This window comes from Castor canadensis, chromosome 4 (genome assembly GCF_047511655.1).
Source record: "Castor canadensis chromosome 4, mCasCan1.hap1v2, whole genome shotgun sequence".
NCBI classification, from domain to species: domain Eukaryota; kingdom Metazoa; phylum Chordata; class Mammalia; order Rodentia; family Castoridae; genus Castor; species Castor canadensis.
In genome coordinates, this window is record NC_133389.1 from 143813337 (window position 1) to 143826168 (window position 12832).

Here is a 12832-nt window from a genome sequence, read left to right on the forward strand (position 1 = left end):
ATCTGTAATTTCAATGCCTTTCCTCTACTGTGTGCAGTCTATTGTTGTTCTTCAAAGGAATTCGTTTAGTATAATATACCGATTTTAATTTCTATCATTTCAACTTGACTTTTTATTTTGTTCCATCTTTCTGCTAAAATTTTTCATGTGTTCACATATATTGCCCATTAAGTGTCTATCTTAACAGCTTCATTATCTGCACAACTTCCAGTTGTGGTTCTGCAAATAGATACATCCCTGCCAATAAAATGCTTTTTTTTGCTTTTTGTGAATCTTGTGCACTTTTATTATTGCATGCAAGTCACTTTGTTTGGAACCAAGAGACTAAGCTAAATAGTATTTGCTCACTTTTTAAATCAGGTTATTATAATGCATTGTTGATTCAAACAACATAGTTGCAAAAATTTGTGTTATGACTTCTATAATATCTTAAATTCACCTTACATTTCAATTGATTTCCCATCAATATTAATGTCTTTATTAAAGTTTCTATATTCCAAATTTTTTCACTGTTATTTGTCCAATCAATATTTGCAATAGACTCCGCACATATATATGGCAGAGAAGTTACTGTTCTTTTTTTGTTACTCTGTTAGTGACACATTGTTGCTGTTTGCTACTGTGTGTTATTTCTGGAGTTTGGCCAGAGACTGGTTTCCTGGTGTTATTTCAGCTTCTATTTAGACAGACTTTATTATTTTTTTAACTAATCTCATGTCAGTTTTACTAATTTTTTATTGTTGTGCTGGGTGTGGGTACATTGTAGCATTTACAAAGGTTCTTACAATGTATCAAATATAGCATACCTGAATTCACCCCCTCCACTGCTCTTTATCATATTTGCATTTACATACATGTGCATACATTATTTGCAACTATTCATCCTTCTACCCCTTTCCCTGCCACCCCTCTCTTCCAATGGTGCCGATCATCACCCACCCCCAAGCAGAACCTGCTCTGGCCTCCTGTTTGTTGTACAATTTGAAGAAAAAAACCATAAAAGATAAAAAGAAAAACATTGCATTTTTACTAGTATGAAATAAAGGTAGCTACACAGGGAGTTTCCTTGTGTTGTTTCCATGCATATATGTATTAAAACTCCATTTGGTTCATCTCTACCGATCTTCTTCATGCCTTCCTAGTCCTTTTCCCATGATGGCCCTTGCTAGTTTATGATTTCTATATTCATTCCTATACCGTGAGCACATCAACCACATTCAAGTTTTTGGTTTCTTTTCTTTGTTCTATCTCTCCTGTGCGTGGCCACCCCTTAGTGTGATCCATGTCCCATAATATTGCTGCATTTGTTTTAGGTCTATAATCTGTATGTGAGGGAGAACATGTAGCTTTTGATCTTCTGCATCTTACTGACTTCACTTAAGATGTTCTCTAGTTCCATCCATTTACCCACAAATGGCAAAATTTCATTTTTTGTGGCTGAGTAAAATTCCATTGTCTATAAATACCATTTGTCAGTAGTAGGGCACATTGATTGTTTCCACAACTTAACTATTGTGAATAGTGCTACAAAAAAACATGGGTGTGCAGGTGTCTTTGGAGTAACCTGACTTACATTCCACTTGAGTTCTCCTGAGGAGGCCCTTGCCTATGCCTATTTTTTCCAGTGTATTCCTTGCTCTTTCCTTTACTATCTTCAAGATTTCAGGTCTGATGTAAGATCCTTAATCCACATTGAGTTGACAAATTTTACAGGGTGACAGAGGCAGATATCCTCTTTTCCCAGCAACATTTGTTGAAGAATCTGTCTTTCCTCCATTGTATGTTTTTGGCAACTTTGTAAAAATTAGGTGTGTGTGGCTGTGTGGATTCATATCTGCTCCTCTATTCTGTTCCACTGGTCTTCATGTCTACTTTTGTGCAAACCCATGCTGTTTTTATTGCTACGGTTCTGTAGTATAGTTTGAAGTCAGGTACTGTGATACTGTCAGCATTGCTCTTTTTGCTTAGTATTGTGGTCTTTTGTGTTTCCAAATGAACTTTAGGGTTGATTCTTCAATCTCTGTGATGAATGTCATTGGGATTTCAATGGGAATTGTGCTGAATATTCAGATTACTTTTCGTAGAATAGCTATTTTTCCTATGTTGATTCTGCCAATCCATGAACATGGAAGATCTTTCCATCTTCTTTATCCTTCCTTGATTTCTTTCTTCAGTGGTTTGTAGTTTTCCTTGTAGAGGTCATTCGTATCCTTTGTTAAATTTATCCTATGCATTTGGTTTTTTCAGGCTATTGTAAATGGAATTGTTTTCCTGTAGTCTTTCTTAATCTGTTCATTGTTGGTGTACAGAAAGGCTACTGATTTTTATAAATTGATTTTGTTTATTGCTACTTTTCTGAAGCTGTTTATGGTGTCTAGGAGTTTTTGGGTGAAGTTTTTTGAGCTAGACAGACTCTGTGGCTGACCTCAGCACTGGGGCTTTCTTGGAGTTTCAACCCTGTTTTTAAATGGTAAGGGAACTTTGGGATTTTCATAATCAGAATTTAATACTCGATTTCTTTTCTTGCCCCAGCATGCAATAACTCTTGTTTATATTTGTGCAAGCCCCTGCTATTAGGAGGCTTCCTTTCCCCCTCCCAAGGACAGTTTTTTCCTGAATTCTTCCCTTATTTTCATTTATCTTTAGCCTGAAGTCAGGCTCAGAAAAGTCCTCATGGTCCTAGAAAATGGCTCACTGTCACCAGGACATGCTGGATCATTGATTATGCTCTGGAGAAAAGGAGTGTGTCCTCTGCACGAATAGCTTCATATTTCTGTTTCATGATTGAGAAGTTTATGGAAGAGGGATAGCAATTTTGTTTCTTCTTATGCAGAGCAGGTTTCTCTCAACTCTTCTGCCCTCTTCTCAGTCTTTCTATTGATGATTGTGGATAAAACTTTAGAGAGAAAATAATAAATACGGACTGTCGATACTTATGGAAGACAACTTGTAGATAAATCTGTAAATCCCTTGTGATTTAAGGACCTCAGGAATTCTAAGCTGCCATGTTAACCTGTACTGAACATTTAAGAAAATTTTAGAATTATCTTTGATTTTTTTCCCAACCCAGTTTTTTAGTCACTATCTCTTTTACCCATAGTTTATCAAAAATAAACAGTTTATGTAACCTATCTCTTTCACAGAATGCTTTCACCCACTAGAATTCAGGTCACCAGTTGTACAATCTCAACCTTCTGCTTGGTTCAAGAGAAAGTTATACTGTCATACATTATCCAGCTTTTCTCAATGTTATAGAAGAAGTGCTGTTTTACTGTGTCTATAAGCATATGTTGATAAAGTCTCTCTGTGTCTCTATTCCTGAGATTACCATTATCTTATACCAAGTTTCCATGTAAGTATGCATTTATAATTGAGATATCTGTTCTGATTCATGTCTCTATTTCTTTGTTCTTATTTTGATTACTCCTTCTCTATACTCTTGCTTAATTACTGATAGGAAAATGTTCTCTATACCTAGACTTTATTATTCTCTGTTACTCTTCATTATAGATTTTAGATTTGTTTAATCCAGCAACAAGAAAACTCTTACTAGAGTTCTTTTATTGATTTATCAATACATATCTATTAGAATGTCTGAGATCTTGAGCACAGACACACTAAATGCCAGTGAATGGAGAACAACAAGAATTCTATTTATGACTGATGGGAAACAAGATGGTACCATCACTTTGGAAGACATTTTGATAGTTTCTTATAAAAGTAAGAATTAGTTGAGAATTCTTTAACCCCCCCAAAAGAAGAAAGATAATATAAGTGTTTATAGCATTTTTATCCTATATTGCCCAAACTTAAAGAAAAGCCAATTTGTCCATCAGTAGGTGAATGGATGAATAAACTCTGGAACATCAAACAATGAAATATTATGGCAAAAAGTGAATGAGTTATGAAACCATGAAGAAAAATGAAAGTTTAATGCTCATTGCAAAGTAATAGAAGCCAATATAAAAAGGCTTCTGTGATTCTATATTTGATTCTAGCTCAAAGATATCATGGAGAATGCAAAACTATGGATTGCAAGTGTCTGAGGAGGTTGAAGGAGGAGGGAGAGGGATTATTTAATGAAAGACTAGGATGGGACACATATCACTGTGCATTTACCAAAACCCATGGAATATACAAAAGTAAACTCTAATATAAATCATGAATTTTGTGAAAATGAATCAATGTTGGGTGCATCAAATGTAACAAACATGTTACAATGTCAGATTTAAATAATTGGATAAATTGAAGTGGGGTATTGGTGTAGGGAAATAAGGAAACTTTCTTTGTTTGCTACTCAATTTTTCCTTAAAATTAAAACAAAGCTAAAATCTACTAATTTTTAATATGGCAATAAATGTTATCACATTTCTCTGCCATGAAAAATATGCATTTTCTTTTCTTTCTGCAGGATTGGATATTGAATCCAGGGCCTTGTGCATGCTAGGCAAATGTTTTATTACTTGAGCCTTTAAGTTTGCACTCTTTTTAATTTTCTAAAACTTAAAAATCTTTTTTATGGATCTTTATCTCATTATGTAAGTTAGGAGGAAGGTTAATTTCTAATTACTGGAACAATAATCTGTTTCTATTTGCACACATTTTTAAATGTTACAGTCTGTTTCAAGTATATCCCAAACTATTCTTCTCTGTCTCTGGTCATCCTGCTCTTGATTCAGTGTATGGCACCTAGGTCACAGGGAGGGGTTTATATGTAAATTATATCACAAAGGAGAGGATGAAGCATGGACATTACTTTCTGTTTCCTTTTTTGTGTCTCCTTTGCATCTTGCTCTACACCGATTCAGATTTTCCAACAGGATGGCACTTAAAATTATGGATTGAAACTAAATGTTATCATTTTGTGTGATGGACACTGTATGCTGAGCAGGTCAGGTCTATTGCTCATTTGGCTGGCATGCTAGTTATGAGGTACATGGGTATAATATATAACATTTATCATTCCCTTACTCATCTGTTATTCTTCTTGATATTCGTGTTTTAAATATTTCTGTTCTATCAATGTATTTTAAGCCTCTTGAGAGGATGATCATTGACTCACTCATTTGGTTACTCAATTAACATTCATATTTAGCAATATATTGTCAAAGTAGCTTCTTATAAGAGATACAGTGAATTAAAGAATGTACTTTGAGTTAATTGATAATAATTGTTTTTAATAATGTAGTATCCGTAAGCATCATCTCAAGGACTGACTAAATAAGATATGACAAATAGCGTTCATGTCCTTTTAAATCATTAAGATTACTTCTTCCTGCATTCTATTAAATACTAGAACAGTTCCTGGAACTTATTCTAAAACCTATTCTAAAGATACTCCTTTTCAGCATCCATTTCTTATGAAATATTTATACTGTACATCCTTCAATTTGATAATGAATTACTGAGTCAATTCATTTTTCATTTTCTACTATATTATATTAATTACTATTAAAAATGAAAAGAGAACAGAGTGTCAAATTAAACTTAGGAAATTCTTGTTTATATTCAGTAGATTTTTGAGGAGTAAGTTTTATTTTAAAGATACCTATTTAATTTATACATAATTTTGTATGTGAATCACAGTACTTCCAGGCAGACATTGAACTTTTTAAACAAATTCATGGCTTGTGTGATAACATCATATTTTTATTAGAAGTTATTCCTTTAATGCCTGATACATGTAGAATTAAAGCTCTTCCATGGAGAATTCCCAAAACCAATTTAAATGTTAGATTTAGTCAACTAGATATATTGCACATATGTGAAAGTCTATATACTATATGCCATGAAAAAAATTAACGTTAATTCATTTAACAATGTTTAAAGAACTATTATTCTCTTGAGCAACACTTACTATAAGATCACTGTTATGACAGTATAGCTGTTTCAATATTTGTGCAAAAAAGAAAAAAAAAACCCTAGATATGATTTAAAGCTAATGGAGTTTCCAGTATTTTATTTGATGTGTGAATTAAACACTGAAACATCAATCACATTTTTATTATTTTAGAATTTAATGGAATTGTACACACATATTGTAATAATATTTTATCACATTGGTAAACATATTCTACAATCATTTCAAGAACTAACATTTCAAAAGTAAATTGTATTACAAATGTTCCTGTTAAATTACTATGTCGTTATAAAGACAAACTGCAGACATAGGAAGATGATGATGAAAAGTGCTTCTATAAGTAGAGGAGCAAATCTGAAGAAAAAAATTCTTCATGCAATGTGGATTTCCAAATATTTACTTGATTTTATTTTGCATAATTATCTACAAAAAATACCATATAAATAAATTTTAGAGATTTAAGGTAAATCCTCTATGTCCTTGCTTTTGATAAAAAGGATGTAAATTATGTGAGTATGCCTCACTTAACTATATTTCTTAGACATTTGAATATAACTTAAATTCCTCTCCCCCTCTGTACATGCACAAAAATGACCACAGTATTTGAATCCAAGAGCCACAGTCGAGTGTACAGCTCCTGGAAAACAACAGGATGAGTTTTGAGTTGCATCATATCATTTTCTTTCTATATTAGTGACTCCTTTATGAGTGTTGGCATTTATGCAAATAGCTTTAAAGTCCCACTCTATTCTTGAATATCTATATAGTTTGAAGAAAATTACTTAATACTATTCTTGTGGCAGCATGAAAAATGGAATATTTGATAATTTCATAATCTATTTAGGGGGTGTCATGGAAAAATGTTTTTGTGACAATAATCTTCTGAAAGGGTTCAATAAAATATAAAGAGAAAGATGAACTTAAGGAGTAACTTTAACTTTTTGAACAGAATTCAGAGATAATATAGGGAAAAGAAATTGTTGAATTTGAAAATATGCTCTATCTCATCCCAATTCTCTTCAGGGTACTTTTTATAACATTTTTATTAGTATATATTAGTTGTACCGGGTTTCGTTATGAAATTTGCATATATGCATACAACGTACCCTGGTTTGTTTCATCCCGTCTGTTATTCTCCCTCTTCTCTCTCTCTCTCCTTCTTAAAAAACTTTGACCAGTTTCAGTGTTTGATATCCATACATATGTAGAAAGTACCTCAACCATATTCACTCTACTTTCTCCTTTTCATTTACTCTCCCCTTCCCACCAGTACCCTCCCCTTAACATGACCTGCTTTACCAGACTGTTCTTCATTGTTTAAGTGTCTGTTCATTGTGCAGTGGGCTTTTGCTTCGATATTTTACCTGCAAATAAGTTGTATTTAATCAGTCTAACCCTATTGCTTTTCCTTACCCCTTTGCCCTACCCCTCATTGTTCAACAGTTTTCAGTGCATTTCGTTGTGTTTCGTTCCTACATAGATACAATGTGTTTTAATATTATTCACTCTATCATTCTTTACTTCTTTTCCCATTTCCCTAATCAACTGTAGAAATGACCTCCAGGCAAACTCAAACTGGACTACTAAAAATTTTTCTTTGATTAAAGATAATTCAGTTTTGTCACTGTAAGATTCTTTTTTATGATCTCAGATAAAGATAAGTTCATGTCTAGTCATACTCCCAAACACCTTCACAGACCAGTTTCTCTGTCTTAAACCAGAAGACTTTGAGTAATACTAAGGGTATTGTCTCCAATCAGACAAACAGGTAATCCAAATTAGAGACAGGACTATTTTTGAATTAAAAAATATGGCATTTTTTTTCAAATATGTAGATTACAATTTGGTCTCTTGGAAAATTGAAACATTTTGCAATGCTTTTACAACTATAACTAAAGAATAAAGACATTAGAAAATGAAAGAAAAAAGACTTTGAATCCTTAAATTTTAAAAACAAAAATAAGACTGAGAGTGCTACTCAGCTGCAAACACCACCATGGTGTTGCATTTTTATCAATTAGCCCTGACACATAAGAATTACCCTGAATCCATAGTTTGTATCAGGACTCATTCTTGATAGTTTACATTCTGTGCATTTGGACAAATGTATAATGATGTGTATATTCCATGATAGCACAAAACATTTTTCGTGTCCTGCCTATTCAGCTCTTTTCCCATCCCTGCTAGTCCTTGATAACCATGGATTATTTTCCTTTTTATTTGTTTTCTTTTATTGTCTCTGTTGCTTTGCCTTTCCTAGAATGTCAAATACTTGATAGCATATAGTAAATATATATTTTAGCTTTCTTCTTTAAGTAATATGCCTTAAAGGTTTGTCTATGGCCTGACATGGTTTGATGACTCATTTCTTTTTAGTGCTGGACATACTATTGTTAATTCATCCATTCGCCTACTGATGGACATTTCCGTTGTTTTTAGGTTTCAGGAACCATCAGTGCATTGCCATAAATATTGATGTGCAGGTCTTGTCTGCACATATGTCTTTAACTCCTTTGGTTAAATATCAAGCATTCTGATTACTAGATCATATGACAAGACTATATTTAGTTTGTAAGTCTTTAATGTGACTGCATCATTTTGATTCTCACTAGCAATGAATAGGAGTTCCTGTTTCTCTTCAGTAACTTTTGGTGTTGTCAATGTTCTAATATAGGTCATTCTCATACTTTTTGTTACTTCATTTGTATTTCCCAAAGGACATATTATTTAGAGCTACATTTCATATGTTTATTTGTTATCTGTTTATTTTATATGATGAGGCACCCATTAAGATCTTTTGGCTCATTTTTTAATCAAATTATTTTCTGATTGTTTAATATTGTACATAATATGCTAAATATTACACTATTTGCATAAATATACATTCATCATATATGTCTTTTACAGGTATTCCTTTTCAATCTGTGGCTTGCCTACTTATTTTCTTGACATTGTACTTCATAACCAGTCATTTTTAATTTAACAAAGTTCAGCTAACTAGTCTTTCTTTCATAGGTTATTACATTGCATATCGAAAAGTCTCACCATATCCAAAGTCAGCTAGGTTTTTCCTGTGTTATTTTCTGGCATTAGTTACATTTATGCTCCAGATTCAAGGTGTTCTACAAAAATATTCCATCCAGTTATTTTTGTGCATTTTAACCAAATAATTGTAATATTTTTGTGTAGAAATAAAAGATCCAGATTCACTAACATAATATTGAAGGAGAAGAAAGAGTTGGAAGACAGAAATTACCCAAGTCAAGGACTTTTAACAAAGCTGCAGTAGTAAAGATAATATAGTATTGTCCAAACAATAAAAGTTTAGTTTGATGATCAATAATTTTTGCCACTTGAGTGCATGAAGATAATGTAGTATGAGTAGCAAAACAAACTCTGTGCCAATTTGCTATTTTGGAAGTAAATGGAGCACAGCAATTTTAGGTAAAGATGATGGGGTCAAAACAGAACAATACCCTTTCCTTAATAAAATCAATATGAAAAATAATTATCAAAATATTACTTTAGAGAAACAACATTATAAGGTTCCTCTTGGAAATATTGGATCAGTGTTTCCTCACAAGTCTTAGTAGATAAATATAATCTCAGTACCCAAACCTGGGAAATACTTTACCAAAAATAAGGGAGGAAGAGATAAAAGAACATTGTAGAATAATTTCAATCATAATCAAATCACAAGTATTCTTAACAAATACCAAATAGAATCCAGCAGTATGTAAAAGGGTAATACATCATCACCAGGGTACATTCATTTTTTAAAAATGCAAACGCAAACTTGTTTTAAAATAAGAAATGTAATCAGTGTAATTCATTACATGAACAAAATAAAGGTGAGAAACCACATGATTTTTGAGTTACAGAGAAAACTGTTCACAAAATTCAGCATTCATATGTGTCAAAAGTATCAAATACTGAAAAGAACATTCTTCATTTTATAAAATGAATCTATCTGTATATATGCATACTGAATGTTAAAATAAGAACATCTTTTTACCAAGATTACAGGAAAATCAGGATGTTCACACATACTAGCTTCATTAAATATGATTCTATGTATTTTGGCCATGACAATATGGCAAGGAAAAAGAAATAACTAGCATACCAAGAAGAAAAAGCAATAAACTGTTTGCTTTTGTGCATGACATAAATGTTAATATAGGTAATCTTTAGAAATGTACAAAACAATATTATAACTAACAGGTGAATGTAGCAAAGATATCTTATTATAGGATACATTATATGCTATATTATATCACATATATTACAGTTATATGTAATATATAATATTGTGACATATTATTAATGTATAATTAAGTTCATTTTATTTGTGTGCATCAGCCACACAAAATTGGGATGCTGAAGTTTAAAATTTGCTTATAATAGCCTCAAACATAACATTCAAGGAATAAACCAAGCAAAAAATTCAAGGCTTCCAAACTAAGAACTAAATAATCTTTTTTCTAAATAAAAGAAGAAATATATAGTTTAACCCACATAGTGCAAGAAAATCAAGACTCTTCTTCAGCAATGTTACCTTGAAATTTTTTGTTTGTCATATGTCACTAACTAGAACTAGAGTTGAAATTTTGAGAGTTGTCCATAATTTTTTGCTTAGCTGATTAAAATTTATACCTTTGAAATTATATAGAAAATTCCAAAATTATTTTATCATTGTATCAGTCTTTCAGCCACAATGATTTTGTGTGTTGTCACTATTTAAAACCTAAGAAAGTACTGACATGGGGGGATTAGAGAAACTTCAAAGATGACTTTTATACTTGTCACTTGCCAACACTGCAGCTTGGATAGTTGTCTATTAGAAATGTTAAGATAACAGAAATTTCAAAATAAAATCACCGATTTATCCAGAAATGTAAAATTAAACTAAAAATATGCCTATGATAACCATTCTGCTCCTCTACTGTCTTTGAAAATCAGCGACTTTAATTATAGTGTCAGTAATGAAAAAAGTGACAGAAATCGCAACTGGAAATAAATAATAGTCTATAGTGAATGTGAAAGAAAGAACATCATTTTGACGTGTTTATCATAGCATGAAACAGCATTAAAACAATACTGCAGATGTTTGCATTTGAGATTCTACAATGGAGGCAGGCATAATTTGATGATAATTTAATGTGGTAATTAGATGAAACTAAGCATATTAAATGCAAAGCCATAATTGTGTAACACTATGTAATAAATAAAAATTTGAATATTTAAACCAAATTATTGCACATATCCAACATTGGTATTCTTTGTATAGGAGCTTCATCAGGAGGTGCATGTGTTAATTTAGTAATCTTGAATTTAATAGAATTCGGTAGACACCAGAAGCTATGTGATTTTCATCTTTGTGACTGTCTCAGCACCCAATAGTGTTGCAACACAATTTGTGTTACAGACAATAATACATTATTTTCACAGACAAGTAATACATCTTCACACATCTTCAAAGTATATAAAAGAAGTTGGAGGTTTTAAAAAATAAAGCCATCATGTTTATGTGTAAATTATTTTTTGGAGAAAAATGTGACATATTTATAGTGATAATCTCATGCTCCATTCCTTCATTAATTCTCCTCTTCCATTAAAATATCTTCAAATAAATGTATCTCATGTTACCGGAAAAAAAATATCTCTGGAAGCATGGTGAATGAAAATAGGGTAGGGTACTGGAAATTTCATTTACTAAGGAAAACCGTTAAAAGTACTTCTTAAACAAGGTTCCAGCTTCTGCTAGGAATGGAATAAACAGGAAAGAGTATTGCTCTGTCAGGAACTACAGCAACACTAGGTACACTCTGCAGAGCCACACATTTTCCTGAATCCTTCATAGCCTATGGAGCAACTAATTAACCTGAAATCCAGGAAAAGGAAAAGGCCTTCAGGAACAAGATAGCATGGTACTCGGCCACCTGGAACAGATACAGTTGGGCATTAATAAGGAAAACTTAGCTAACATTATTAACAAGTTGGAGATGTCTGAGTATAGGCTTGTGAGAGAACATAGGATCCCTGTGGTCACAGATATTCAGGCCACTTCATATCCACAGGCAGGGCTGAACTTGGCCTTGGTGGACTTATTTCACCATGGAGTAGCAAAAGCTACAATGCAAAGTTTGATTGATTTTTCTGTGTCTTGTTGAAATTTAAGGACTGATGAATAAAATGTTAATACTGCAGATCATATGTAAAAGTATATTGTGCCAGTAACCATTGCTACATAAATAGCACAAAAATTTGGCAAAATATGCCTCCAACATTCATAAAGCACTATCAAGTTCACTAAACACATCAGACCTTTTTTCTTGTCTTATACTCTCCCTGTGTCTCTTTACATTGTCTTCCCTCTGTCTATGTCTGTGTTCAATGTACTCTTGGTATAAGGACATCTGTCATATTGAATTAAGGTATACCATAATAACCTCATTTTTACTCGATTTCCTCTTGAAAAATGCCCATGTCAAAACAGGTTACATTCTGAGGTAAGTGAGTACAGGATTTCAATGTATAAATTTGACCCAGTCTAACCTAAAGTAATATAAAATGTTCAAAGTTATCAGAAAGTTAAAAGTTTTATCAGAATAGCAATTTACTCTTACCAAAATTTATGACTTCTTGCTATAATTTAATATTTCGAGACTTCAGTTTTATCTTAGTCAGTGGATATAGCTTATTAAAGTTTTAATTTGAATGTCTGTACTAGTAGCAATAAGCATAGTTTATGCTTTAAAGTTTTATATATTTAATTAATTGTCTATTTTTTTAAGTTTTTACTGTTGAGTTACCTCTCTGGTCAAGTGTGAACTTGAAATTTTTACACTATGAAATACAGTGTGATATTTTCATACACATATAAAATATGCAATGATTCATTCAAAGTTCTTTTACTAAACTCCATAAGTGATTCTCTTCTAATTCCTGAGTTTTGTTTATTTTGTGTAATTT